The following is a 12,307-nucleotide window of genomic DNA, read 5'->3' on the forward strand; positions in this document are numbered from 1 at the left end:
AGTGAGCATTCAAACTAAATGCTTTGTATTTAGCGTATAAGCACAGCCTAGTATTAACTTTTTGAGATCTCAATGTTTACCCACAGCAGCCTATAGAAACGCATAAATAATACCTTCAAGCGAATGGTAGAAAAACAGAATGGAGTGCTTGGGTAGTGTGTAGCAAAGTACTGCCTGTGAATGGCCCTGGCCCTTGAGCAATGCACACAGCGGAGTGGAGGAGTTCGAGGCCTGCTATGTAGTGGGGGTCTGTGTCAGGCCTGGGGCTGTCCTTCTCCCCTGGCTGCTGTCGCCTGCCCCCCTGGGGGGGATGTCACTGGGCCGAGGGGTGGGTGGCGGGCCCTGCCTGGCGGCGTGTGTCAGGAGGGCTTATTGTTGGACGTGGCCACCGTAGCCAACATCCCCTACACCCGTGGGATTAGCAGGTTGTTTGGCAGGGGGAACGGGGGCCTGTGGTCCCATTCCTTCATTATATTACACCCCCCTGCCTCCTTAATGAACATAGTCCCGGGGCACAGGGAGGCGTGGCCCCACAATGCCGCCACAGTTTGTAATTTCTTCTTCTTCCACTAGGCTTCCTCTACTTGCGGCGGCCAGGCCGACACAGGCAATCATTTAGGGACGGAGATCGCTGGAGGGAGTTGCTCCAGTCAATATTGTGGAGCTCCCTGGTGAATTAGACAGGCACGGTGGGATCAGAGAGAGGGGGAGGGGAAAGAGGGAGAAGAACCTTTGACCTGTTAGCCTAGCTGATGTCATAGATCGACATGGGCAACTAAGTAGAGCCATGTGTTTTTTTTTTTTTTTATGCCTCCGCTCCAACAAAGATTTTTAGTGTTTATTTACAATGGCAATCATGCACAAAAACACCTTTCAATTTAACATGGATGGTGAATACTAGACTGGATTCTAAAATGCTTCATTTAGCCTGTTTGTGTTATCCCATTACTGCAGCTCTATTTACTTTTCAACTGAAAATATAACAAATATCATTCTATCCCATTTATTATGTAAAGACACAGAAAAAACACTGCTATTTTCTGGTCTTATTTCCTACTAAATCAGCATGTTTACCTTTTCTTCAGCCCCCCCCCCGTGGCGAGGTAGCATTTTGATATGAATACAATGTAATGTGTGTGTCCCGTTGGATTCGATGACACCACCACGGTCTAATTGGCGGCATATGTTTTTGTGGAAGGATGCAGCTGAGGCTAGGCGGCTGCAGCCAGCCAATGAGTGGACCGGATTGCAGCTCACATGAAACCTCCAGTATAAATCCCAGCCTGCTTTTCACCACAGCACAGTCAGCTGGAGGCAGGGCAGTCTGGAGGTAGCTAGGACTGCTGTTTCCTGGTAACAACTGGACTGGAGAGGGCATCACTAGGGTACATACGTGAATGTATGTCCTATTAATGCACATTGAAATTACACTACTGTGAAACAGATAAAGGAAAGTGCTGTGAAATAGATATTTAAAAGCCAATGTTTTAAAAATGGGATGATATTAGCCTAATCATTGTTCTGTAGAAACCTCTTCCTCTGAGTGATTCGACGTATTCCTTTCAGGCCTATAGGGCCTACTTATTGAAATGGACCCAATATTTAAACCATACTGATATAAAGCCTACTTTAGTTGCACTACCGTTCAGAGGTTTGGGGTCACTTAGAAATGTCCTTGTTTTCCATGAAAACATACATGACATGAGTTGCAAAATGAATAGGAAATAGTCAAGACATTGACAAGGTTATAAATAATGACTTTTAATTAAAATAGTAATAGTGCCCTTCAAACTTTGCTTTCGTCAAAGAATCCTCCATTTGCAGTAATTACAGCCTTGCAGATCTTTTGGCGTTCTAGTTGTCAATTTGTTGAGGTAATCTGAAGAGATTTCACCCCATTCTTCCTGAAGCACCTCCCACAAGTTGGATTGGCTTGATGGGCACTTCTTATGTACTGTTACGTACGCCTCTTGGAGGGAACGCAACACCCCGCTACATCTCAACTCCCTGTGTAGTGAAAAAGTATGTGATCGTAGGTGCGGGGGAAGGATGACAGAGGCAGAGAAAAATACAGTTTGAGGGAATTTATTATTCCTAAACATGGTAAGGTGGGGAAAAAGTGCTGGATGGAACCAAAGCAAAGAAAGTACAAATTTGTCCCCTCTCCTACCTTACCTGCCTTCCCACTACTTACCTAACCTTTAGCACCACCTGGCACTCTAACCAAAATACAGGGGGTGGTTCGCCCAGGTCTTACCTAGTGTGCATAGACAGATTCAATACTACGGGTTATGTATGCCTGCAGGCCTCTTGCCTAAACACTCCCAAGGTGCGTTTCCCCCCCCGGGAACAAATGAAACAGAATAATTACCAATACTTAAATGAAAAATGTAATTAACCAAAAACACTAAGTCCTATTGGCATACACATACCTCTGAAGGAGCGGCTACAAAATAATATCCACAAACCTTTTACTGACCGCCACAACAATCAACAGAGGACATAAAAAAAGCTCTCTTCCCTGACGAAGGAACACTGGCTTTTATCAAGCTGAAGAAGTTGGTAATTGAAGAGACAGCTGTATCCCCTGACGAGAGGGAGGGGTCAGAGCTCCAATCAGCAACGGGGCAGAACCAATCAGCTGCTTAATAATCCAGGAAGCCATTTCCTGAAATACAAACGCATACAAACCCACAACAACACAGAAACTGGGGAACGTAACACGTAAATACAGTCAAGCTGCTCCCACAACAGCTCAATAGGTTTGAGATCCGGTGAGTGTGCTGGCCACTTTATTATAGACAGAATACCAGCTGACTGCTTCTTCCCTAAATATTTTTTGCATAGTTTGGAGCTGTGCTTTGGGTCATTGTCCTGTTGTAGGAGGAAACTGGCTCCACAGGATATGGCATGGCGTTGTAAAATGGAGTGATAGCCTTCCTTCTTCAAGAACCCTTTTACCCTGTACAAATCTCCCACTTTACCACCACCAAGCACCCCCAGACCATCACATTGCCTCCAACATCCTTGACAGATGGCATCAAGCACTCCTCCAGCATCTTTTCATTTTTTCTGCGTCTCAAGAATGTTCCTCTTTGTGATCCGAACACTTCAAACTTAGATTCGTCTGTCCATAACACTTTTTTCCAATCTTCCTCTGTCCAGTGTCTGTATTCTTTTGCCCGTCTTTTCTTTTTATTGGCCAGTCTGAGATATGGCTTTTTCTTTGCAACTCTGCCTAGAAGGCTAGCATCCCGGAGTTGCCTGTTCACTGTTGATGTTGAGACTGGTGTTTTGCAGGTACTATTTAATGAAGCTGCCAGTTGAGGATGTGGGGTGTCTGTTTCTCAAACTAGACACTCTAATGTACTTGTCCTCTTGCTCAGTTGTGCACCGGGGCCTCCCACTCCTCTTTCTATTCTGGTTAGAGCCAGTTTGCGCTGTTCTGTGAAGGGAGTAGTACACAGCGTTGGACGAGATGTTCAGTTTCTTGGCAATTTCTCACATGGAATTGCCTTCATTTCTCAGAACAAGAATAGACGGACGAGTTTCAGAAGAAAGTTCTTTGTTTCTGGTTATTTTGAGCCTGTAATCGAAGCCACAAATGCTGATGCTCCAGATACTAAAGAAGGCCAGTTTTATTGCTTCTTTAATCAGAACAACAGTTTTCAGCTGTACTAACATAATTGCAAAAGGTTTTTCTAATGATCAGTCAGTCTTTTAAAGTTAAATAACTTGGATTAGCCATCAACGTGCCATTGCAACACAGGAGTAATGGTTGCTGATAATGGGCCGCTGTACGCCTATGTAGAAATTCCATAAAAAAATCTGTCGTTTCCAGCTACAATAGTCATTTACAACATTAATAATGTCTACACTGTATTTATGATCAATTTGAGGTTATTTTAATTGACCAAAAATGTGCGTTTCTTTCAAAAGCAAGGACATTCTAAGTGACCCCAACTTTCGAACGGTAGTGTACATTATAGAGGTCGACCGATTAATCGGAATGGCCGATTTAATTAGGGCCAATTTCAAGTTTTCATAACAATCGGTAATCGGTATTTGTGGACACCGATTTGCCGATGTTTTTTTTTTTTTTAATTTTTTTTTCTTCTTTTATTTATTTATTTATTTATTTATACACCATTATTTAACTAGGGAAGTCAGTTAAGAACACGTTGTTATTTTCAATGACGGCCTAGGAACGGTGGGTTAACTGCCTTGTTCAGGGGCAGAACGACAGATTTTTGCCTTGTCAGCTCGGGGATTCAATCTTGCAACCTTACGGTTAACTAGTCCAATGCTCTAACCACCTGCTTTACATTGCACTCCACGAGGAGCCTGCGTGGCAGGCTGACTACCTGTACGCGAGGGCAGCAAGAAGCCAAGGTAAGTTGCTTGCTAGCATTAACCTTATCTTATAAAAAACAATCAATCTTAACATAATCACTAGTTAACTACACATGGTTGATGATATTACTAGTTTATCTAGCGTGTCCTGCGTTGCATATAATCGATGCGGTGTCTGTTAATTTCTCATTGAGTCACAGCCAACTTCGCCAAACGGATGATGATTTAACAAGCGCATTTGCGAAAAAAGCACTGTCGTTGCACCAATGTACCTAACCATAAACATCAATGCCTTTCTTTAAAATCAATACACAAGTATATATATTTTTAAACCTGCATATTTAGTTAATATTGCCTGCTAACATGAATTTCATATAACGAGGGAAATTGTGTCACTTCTCTTGCGTTCCGTGCAAGCAGTCAGGGTATATGCAGCAGTTTGGGCCGCCTGGCTCATTGCGAACTGTGTGAAGTCCATTTATTCCTAACAAAGGCCGTTATTAATTATGACATAACATTGAAGGTTGTACAATGGAACAGCAATATTTAGACTTAGGAATGCTATCCATTAGATAAAATACGGAACGGTTCCATATTTCACTGAAAGAATAAACGTTTTGTTTTCGAAATGATCGTTTCCGGATTCGACCATTTTAATGACCAAAGGCTCGTATTTCTCTGTGTTATTATGTTATAATTAAGTCTATGATTTGATAGAGCAGTCTGACTGAGTGATGGTAGGCACCAGCAAGCTCGTAAGCATTCATTCAAACAGCACTTTCGTGCGTTTGCCAGCAGCTCTTCGCAATGCTTCAAGCATTGTGCTGTTTATGACTTCAAGCCTATCAACTCCCGAGATTAGGCTGGTGTAACCGATGTGAAATGGCTAGCTAGTTAGCGGGTGCACGCTAGTAGTGTTTCAAACGTCACTCGCTCTGAGACTTGGAGTAGTTGTTCCCCTTTCTCTGCATGGGTAATGCTGCTTCGAGGGTGGCTGTTGTCGTTGTGTTCCTGGTTCGAGCCCAGGTAGGAGCGAGGAGAGGGACGGAAGCTATACTGTTACACTGGCAATACTAAAGTGCCTATAAGAACATCCAATAGTCAAAGGTATATGAAATACAAATTGTATAGAGAGAAATAATCCTATAATTCCTATAATAACTACAACCTAAAACTTCTTACCTGGGAATATTGAAGACTCATGTTAAAAGGAACCACCAGCTTTCATATGTTCTCATGTTCTGATCAAGGAACTTAAACGTTAGCTTTTTTACATGGCACATATTGCACTTTTACTTTCTTCTCCAACACCTTGTTTTTGCATTATTTAAACCAAATTGAACATGTTTCATTATTTAATTGTGGCTAAATAGATTTTATTGATGTATTATATTAAGTTTAAATAAGTGTTCATTCAGTATTGTTGTAATTGTCATTATTACAAATAAATAAATAAAAATCGGCCGATTAATCGGTTTCGGCTTTTTTTTTGGTCCTCCAATAATCGGTATCAGCGTTGAAAATCATAATCGGTCGACCTCTAGTACATTGTAATGAAGTAGCCTTCCTATTCCATGGGTCTATATATCGAATGGTCACCGTGGTTTCCCTGATACCAAGCCGTAAACCCAGTAAGAGGTTAATGGGATGTGTTCCATTATGAATTCACAGTTTGTGCTCATCAACACTGTGACAGTGGAGGTGGGGGGTGGAAGAAATGACAGCCTGTCACCAGCGTTTTCAGAAACGAACGCTATATTCACGGATGACAATCATCGGGATTGATGTGTGAAGGGAACTATTGATGCCTTGAGTTTTTGTGCACATGCTCGTTTTTAAAGGGGCAAAAAATAACGATTCCCTAAAACATTGCATTTCCAGAGGTGTTGAGTTATATATAGTTTCCGCTGGCTGTTTAATCTAAGTCTTGCTGTGTTGATCATGGGCTCTGTACATTACCAGTGTCTCAAATTGCACCCTATTCCCTTTAAAGTGCACTACCTTTGACTAGAGCCCCATGTGCCCTATAAAGGGAATATGGTACCATTTTGGGACGCAGCAGCCATTGAAACTCTGTGACCCACACAGCCCACCAGTGACCCCCAGGCATCCATCTATTTCACCATAACCATCATGGCTTTTCTTTAATAAGCAACTTGCCTTCATCGTCTGACAACCTCTTGTCCTCAGTTATTAAAAGGAACAATGCTGTTCATGGCTTATTAATGCTTTATAATAAATTGTTGTGGTTGAACGAGGCCTTTCTGTGCAGTGATGCTTGTGTTAGAGGTGTTAGCGGTTTTGCTGTTAATACATTATGAATTCCTAATAAAACAGGTTGTTGTGGTTGGTTGAACCAGGCCTTTCTATGCAGTGACTGTCCTGGTTGGGTTAGTCATCGGGAAGGCTCTCTCCTCTTGGTAGACAGAATTCGTGTCAGTAGGAGACCGATACAGGAGTTCTGAGGCGCCCTGACTAAAGCTCTGTAGCTTCTACCACTGTTGCCTCCCTCTCTCTCTCTCTCTCTCGGCAGGGAGTGAGCTGTTTGCAGAGATTGGAGGTTACACTCTCCCCATCTCTTCTTATCTCGATATCCCTCTCTTTCATTCCCTCTGTCTCTCTTTCTCTCTCTGTCTGTTGATCTGTCTGTCTGGTGGCTCTCTCTCTTTGTTATTTTCTCTCTTTACCCACCGCTCTCCATATCCGTCTTTCCATCTGTCTTCCTCTCTTTTGTCTCTTTCTCTCCCTCTGTTTGTCCATTCTTCCTCCTCCCCAGACACTTCAGTAGTGTTGTTCTGGTGGCAGTGGTCTCTCTAGGGCAGAGAAACAGACAGAGCGAGTGAGGATGATAGTAGTAGTGAACACTCACTGGCTCTCTGTGTAGTGTCTACCTCTCCCACTATCTCTGTGTATTTACCTATGTCCCTGTCTCCCCATTCGGCTCCCCAAATGAATATGGATGATCGTATCTGGGCATGGGGCTGGTTGCTGCTGCTATCACAAGATACAAAGGCTTCCGTTGAGTACAGATCGCCACCACTGAGCTGGTGCCTGGCCACAATTCATTTAGGTGTCAAAGCTGTCTCTGTCTGTGTCCCAATTAAATGACACCCTATTCCCTATGTAGTGCACTACTTTTGACCAGAACCCTATGGGTTACCATTTGCGACCCACTAACTTCCTCTTTCTAGGTTGTGTTGTGTTGGGAAAGTACAATGTATCAGGCCAGATGGCTGTAATGTTTTCCTGGCTCTCCATGTCCTTGGCTCCTGTTTTATCCATGTTGTTGAAGGGTGATGTTTGAATGCTGTTCTGGCTCGGAAGAGCAGGAAGTATGATTTTACTGTAGGCTATTCTGCTTGCCCAGCTCTCATCACTGTCTTTCATGTGAGTGATAATGATGTGTGTCTCTCTCTCTCTCTCTCTCTCTCTCTCTCTCTCTCTCTCTCTCTCTCTCTCTCTCTCTCTCTCTCTCTCTCTCTTTTAGCATCACCGACTCTTACTTTACCCTGCTGATTAAAACTCTTCCCTCTCTCTGTCACACGTACAGTATGAATAAATATATTTGGCTGCCAGTGTTTGACTTGATACTACCTGAGCTGTTAGTGAGGTGTTACATTTCCATCTGTTAGACCAATTCACACTACACACACTATACTCTGTTAGTTTTCCATTCACGTCACTTGCATGCACACACGCTCACACACATAGGGACGCACGCAACCTCCACACGGAGGAACGCACACACACACTACATGAATCAGCTTGATGCGGCTGGTCAGATGATGGTTTGACCTTGGCTGCTGTAAGCCATCATCTTACTTGTCAGTGTGTGTGTGATCTCTGTTTCCTTGGCCTGCCTGGTTCAGGGTCTGGCTCAACGCACACAGACACACACACACACACCCTCAGGTAATTTATATCCTGTCTTCCACAGACAAGCCAGTTTAACTTAATGTTAGTTTGACATTCAAAGGGGATTTATTGTAATTCACTGTTGGTCCATGGCTGTTTTTCACCCAGTGAAAAGCTGAGTGGGTATTTAGACCAATTGCAATTCATTTTATCATGGTGCGCTGGTTGAAATGGCGTCGTTCTCCTTAAAGAGAGTATGCTACACACGGTACCCTAAACGATCTATATGGGTTGTTTGTTCAATGTTCCCAGTTCGCTTTGAAAGGACTGGAATAGAATAACAGTTGAACTGTTTTTAGTATGACTGAACACTAGAATAGAATAACAGTTGAACTGTTTTTAGTATGACTGAACACTAGAATAGAATAACAGTTGAACTGTTTTTAGTATGACTGAACACTAGAATAGAATAACAGTTGAACTGTTTTTAGTATGACTGAACACTAGAATAGAATAACAGTTGAACTGTTTTTAGTATGACTGAACACTAGAAATGCAAGTCTATTGACGATTTCCTTATGGAAGAAATAGCTTCATCTGAAATCTTACACAGCAAAGAATAGCTCTGTATCTGAACCAGTTGTTCCCCTAGGATTTTGTCAGCAGCGGTGAATGGTGCGGTTTTAGAGGGCATCCTCTTGGCCACAGAGAGAAAATGTTGCTGTTTTAAAACTTCTTAAGGCTAGGTGGGACGCTAGCGCCCCATCTCGACAATATCCGGTGAAATTGCAGAGCGCGAAATTCAAAATACAAAAATCGTAATATTAAACATTCATGAAAATACAAGTGTCATACATCATTTAAGATCTTAACTTCTTGTTAATCCAGCCGCTTTGTCAGATTTCAAAAAGGCTTTACGGCAAAAGCATACCATGCAATTATGGTTGTTTTGTTCGATAAAGTCCTTCTTTATATCCCAAAAAAGTCAGTTTAGTTGGCGCGATTGATTCAGTAATCCACCCGTTCCAGTCGTTCAATATGCAGACAAAGCAATCCCAAAAGTTACCAATAAACTTCATCCAAACAAGTCAAACAGCGTTTCTAATCAATCTTCAGGTACCCTAATATGGAAATAAACTATACCATTTTTAAGACGAAGAATAGTATGTTCAATACCGGAGATAAATAACAAAGTGCGCACCCTCATCCACGCATGCCACAAAACTACAGTCCAAATGAGAGCCACCTTGAAAAACTACAAATTCTAGCTCATTTTTCCAAAAACAAGCCTGAAACCCTTTCTAAAGACTGTTGACATCTAGTGGAAGCCACAGGAACTGCAATCTGGGAGGATTTCCTTTGAATATCCCATAGACAAGTGTTTTGAATGGGTGAAACCTCAAAAAAATGTAACATTTATTCTGGATGGATTCTCCTCGGGCTTTCACCTGCCATATCAGTTCTGTTATATTCACAGACATTATTTTAACAGTTTTAGAAACTTCAGAGTGTTTTCTATCCAATACTACCAATTAAATGCATATCCTGGCTTCTGGGCCTGAGTAACAGGCAGTTAACTTTGGGCAAGTCAGTCATCCGAACTTCCGAATACTGCCCCCTAGTCCTAAGAAGTTAAAGAAGATTTACTGCAATTCTATATATATATATATATATATATATATATATATTTATTTATTTATTTATTTATTTATTATTTTTTTTTTAGTTAATATTTTCCCATTTTCAAGCTAGCTTCCTACAATTTACACATTTGTCATGGGGCTGAGATCATTTTTTATTTTAAAGGTAATTTCCTGCAATTATACACATTTTGCAATGCCTTATTCCTTGTTCTTATGCTGTCTGAGTCACTCAAACATTATAACAAAATCAATGGGATTTCCATGCTGTGCCATTTTTGGAATTTCAGATTCTCTCCGACTGCCGAGTTTTTTTTATTTTGGGGATTGTTAGTTCTCCAAAGAGGATCTTATTAAAAAATATATAGGTCCATTATCTTTTCTAAATACTTTGTCTGGTTTTAGTAATTTAAGTTTAAACTGAAAACGTTTTACCATCCAGAAAATGATTGCCATTGTCACTGGGTGGCAGAGGTTTTACCTAAAAATAACCCGTGTTTAATTTATTGAGTTGACTATACCTCCGACTGTTACCCGCTCCACTTAGTCTCCAACTTAAACCTGTCTTTTGGAGCTTTTTTTCTGTCTGAATGCTTTATCCAGCTAAACAGACAGCCTTTAAACCATTTAAGGCGGAAACCAGAATTCTGTTAGGCTTTTCCTACATAATAATAACCCGGTTCTCTCTCAAGTTGTTTGTCTGGGGTCGTTGTGTCTTTTCTTCCTCCTCCTCGATTGAATTGGGGCTTTTTTTTTTTTTTTTTGCATTTCAGCATCAACACCAAAGGTTGGCATTGCAAAGCATTCTGGGATGCCCCTTTTTGATTCCTGGTCTTTTTACTGGCTCTGAGGATTCCTTCGATAGATACAAAAGCTGCCTAATGAATCAGTCATTTAACAGTCTTTGTGTTACACATCCATGACCTATTAATTACAAAGCAAGGGGGGATTGTTTGCTGTATTAAACATTTTTTTTTTATATAGAGTAAGAAGTAACTTATTCAGCAGTGGCTGACCCAGACAGACATTATCCCTGTCTGGCCTCAGTGATTTGATGTATTAGTAAATACTGTACTGAGTTGCCTCTGGTCTGGCATTTCAAGTTCATACAGTATGTGGAGCGAGGGTGTAGTCACTTCACATCTCGGTATCGTGCACATCTGATGAAGAATCTAACGTGACACTTTCTCTCTCATGGTAGCTACACCAATAAGAAGCTCCCACAGTCCAGCCTGTTATGATATTGCAGAATTGCATATCTCTCAGACATGTTACATTCCAGTTCAAACAAACCTCAGACTGGGGTCGATCCTAGTGCTGGTGTCTCTTACACCTCTCTCCCCGACCGATGGGTCACTGAAACCAACTGCAGTGGGACGGCTGCTAGTGAAGTGGCCCGCTTTGCTCACAAGCCCTTAACCCCACGACCCCTTTCCTCTCTCTCTTTCCTTTTCATCTCCACCTGGTCCCTTTATTTTACTCCTTCACTTCCCCTCAGGGGTGAACATTTAGTCATAAGCGTCTGCAGCGAAGTGCATTTCAGCAAAAAGTCTTTGTAATGTATACCCTTTGTGTGGGCGAGTGGGCTGGGAAGGACTGCGGCTGTCCCGCTGTGAGAGCCTTTGTGTGGGACGTTAATGCACACTTTTGCATGTGATGACAGATGGAGACCTGGGGCCATAGTCAATGCAGCAGGAGAGAGAAGAGATACTGTATGCACAACACTGGAGAAACACTTAGCCTCTATACAGCCGACTTTCTGTGGGTTTTAGTGGAACCTGTTTGGTCGCAACAAATATTTAACACATTTGGTAATAATTGATAATGACCTGGCGTCTGGCCCATAATGGGCCTGCGTTCCATACAGAACCAGGCATGCCCATTGATTTGGATAGATTTAGTGTAAAAGCAGATTTCAAAGTGCCAAGTGTTATTTTCTGCGAAATCCTTGAGGGCAGAATTTGAAGGGAAAAAAAATGATAGTTGATACCACGGCAACAACAAAAAAAAAGAATGTGGGAAGAAAGACTATTTTCCCCACCATTTTTTTCAGGTTTTCGCTTTCAAAATCACACCTTTTTATAGAAAAACAAGCAAATTAGATGCTCTGTCCACAAAAATACTTAAACCACATCAGGGGGCCATTTTTTAGGTCTGGGAAAAATCAGAGATTTTTTTTTTGTGTATTTACTTTATATTTCAGGTGAGCACCAGTCAGACAGTTGTTTGGCTTGCAGTGTTTCTGTAGCGCAGTTGTGAAGGGAGTAAAAAAACAAAAACACCTCTGGATTGATGCAAATAATCATGATTCTGCCAGGTAGGCATAGGCTACTTTGTAGTTACCTTTTTAATTTAGAAATGTTTGCAAATGTATAAAATAACAAAAGTATTCAGACCCTTTGCTATGAGACTTGAAATTAAGCTCAGGTGCATCCTGTTTCCATTGATCATCCTTGAGA

At 41.7% G+C, this 12,307-nt stretch overlaps 1 protein-coding gene across 4 annotated transcripts in view; it reads left to right on the top strand.

The window, feature by feature from the left end:
* The window catches only part of LOC115180590 (dedicator of cytokinesis protein 4), a 133,073-nt gene that overhangs the window by 3,267 nt on the left and 117,499 nt on the right, over positions 1 to 12,307 (top strand). The window lies entirely within an intron of this gene.

This window comes from Salmo trutta, chromosome 40 (assembly GCF_901001165.1).
Source record: "Salmo trutta chromosome 40, fSalTru1.1, whole genome shotgun sequence".
Taxonomy (NCBI): Eukaryota; Metazoa; Chordata; class Actinopteri; order Salmoniformes; family Salmonidae; genus Salmo; species Salmo trutta.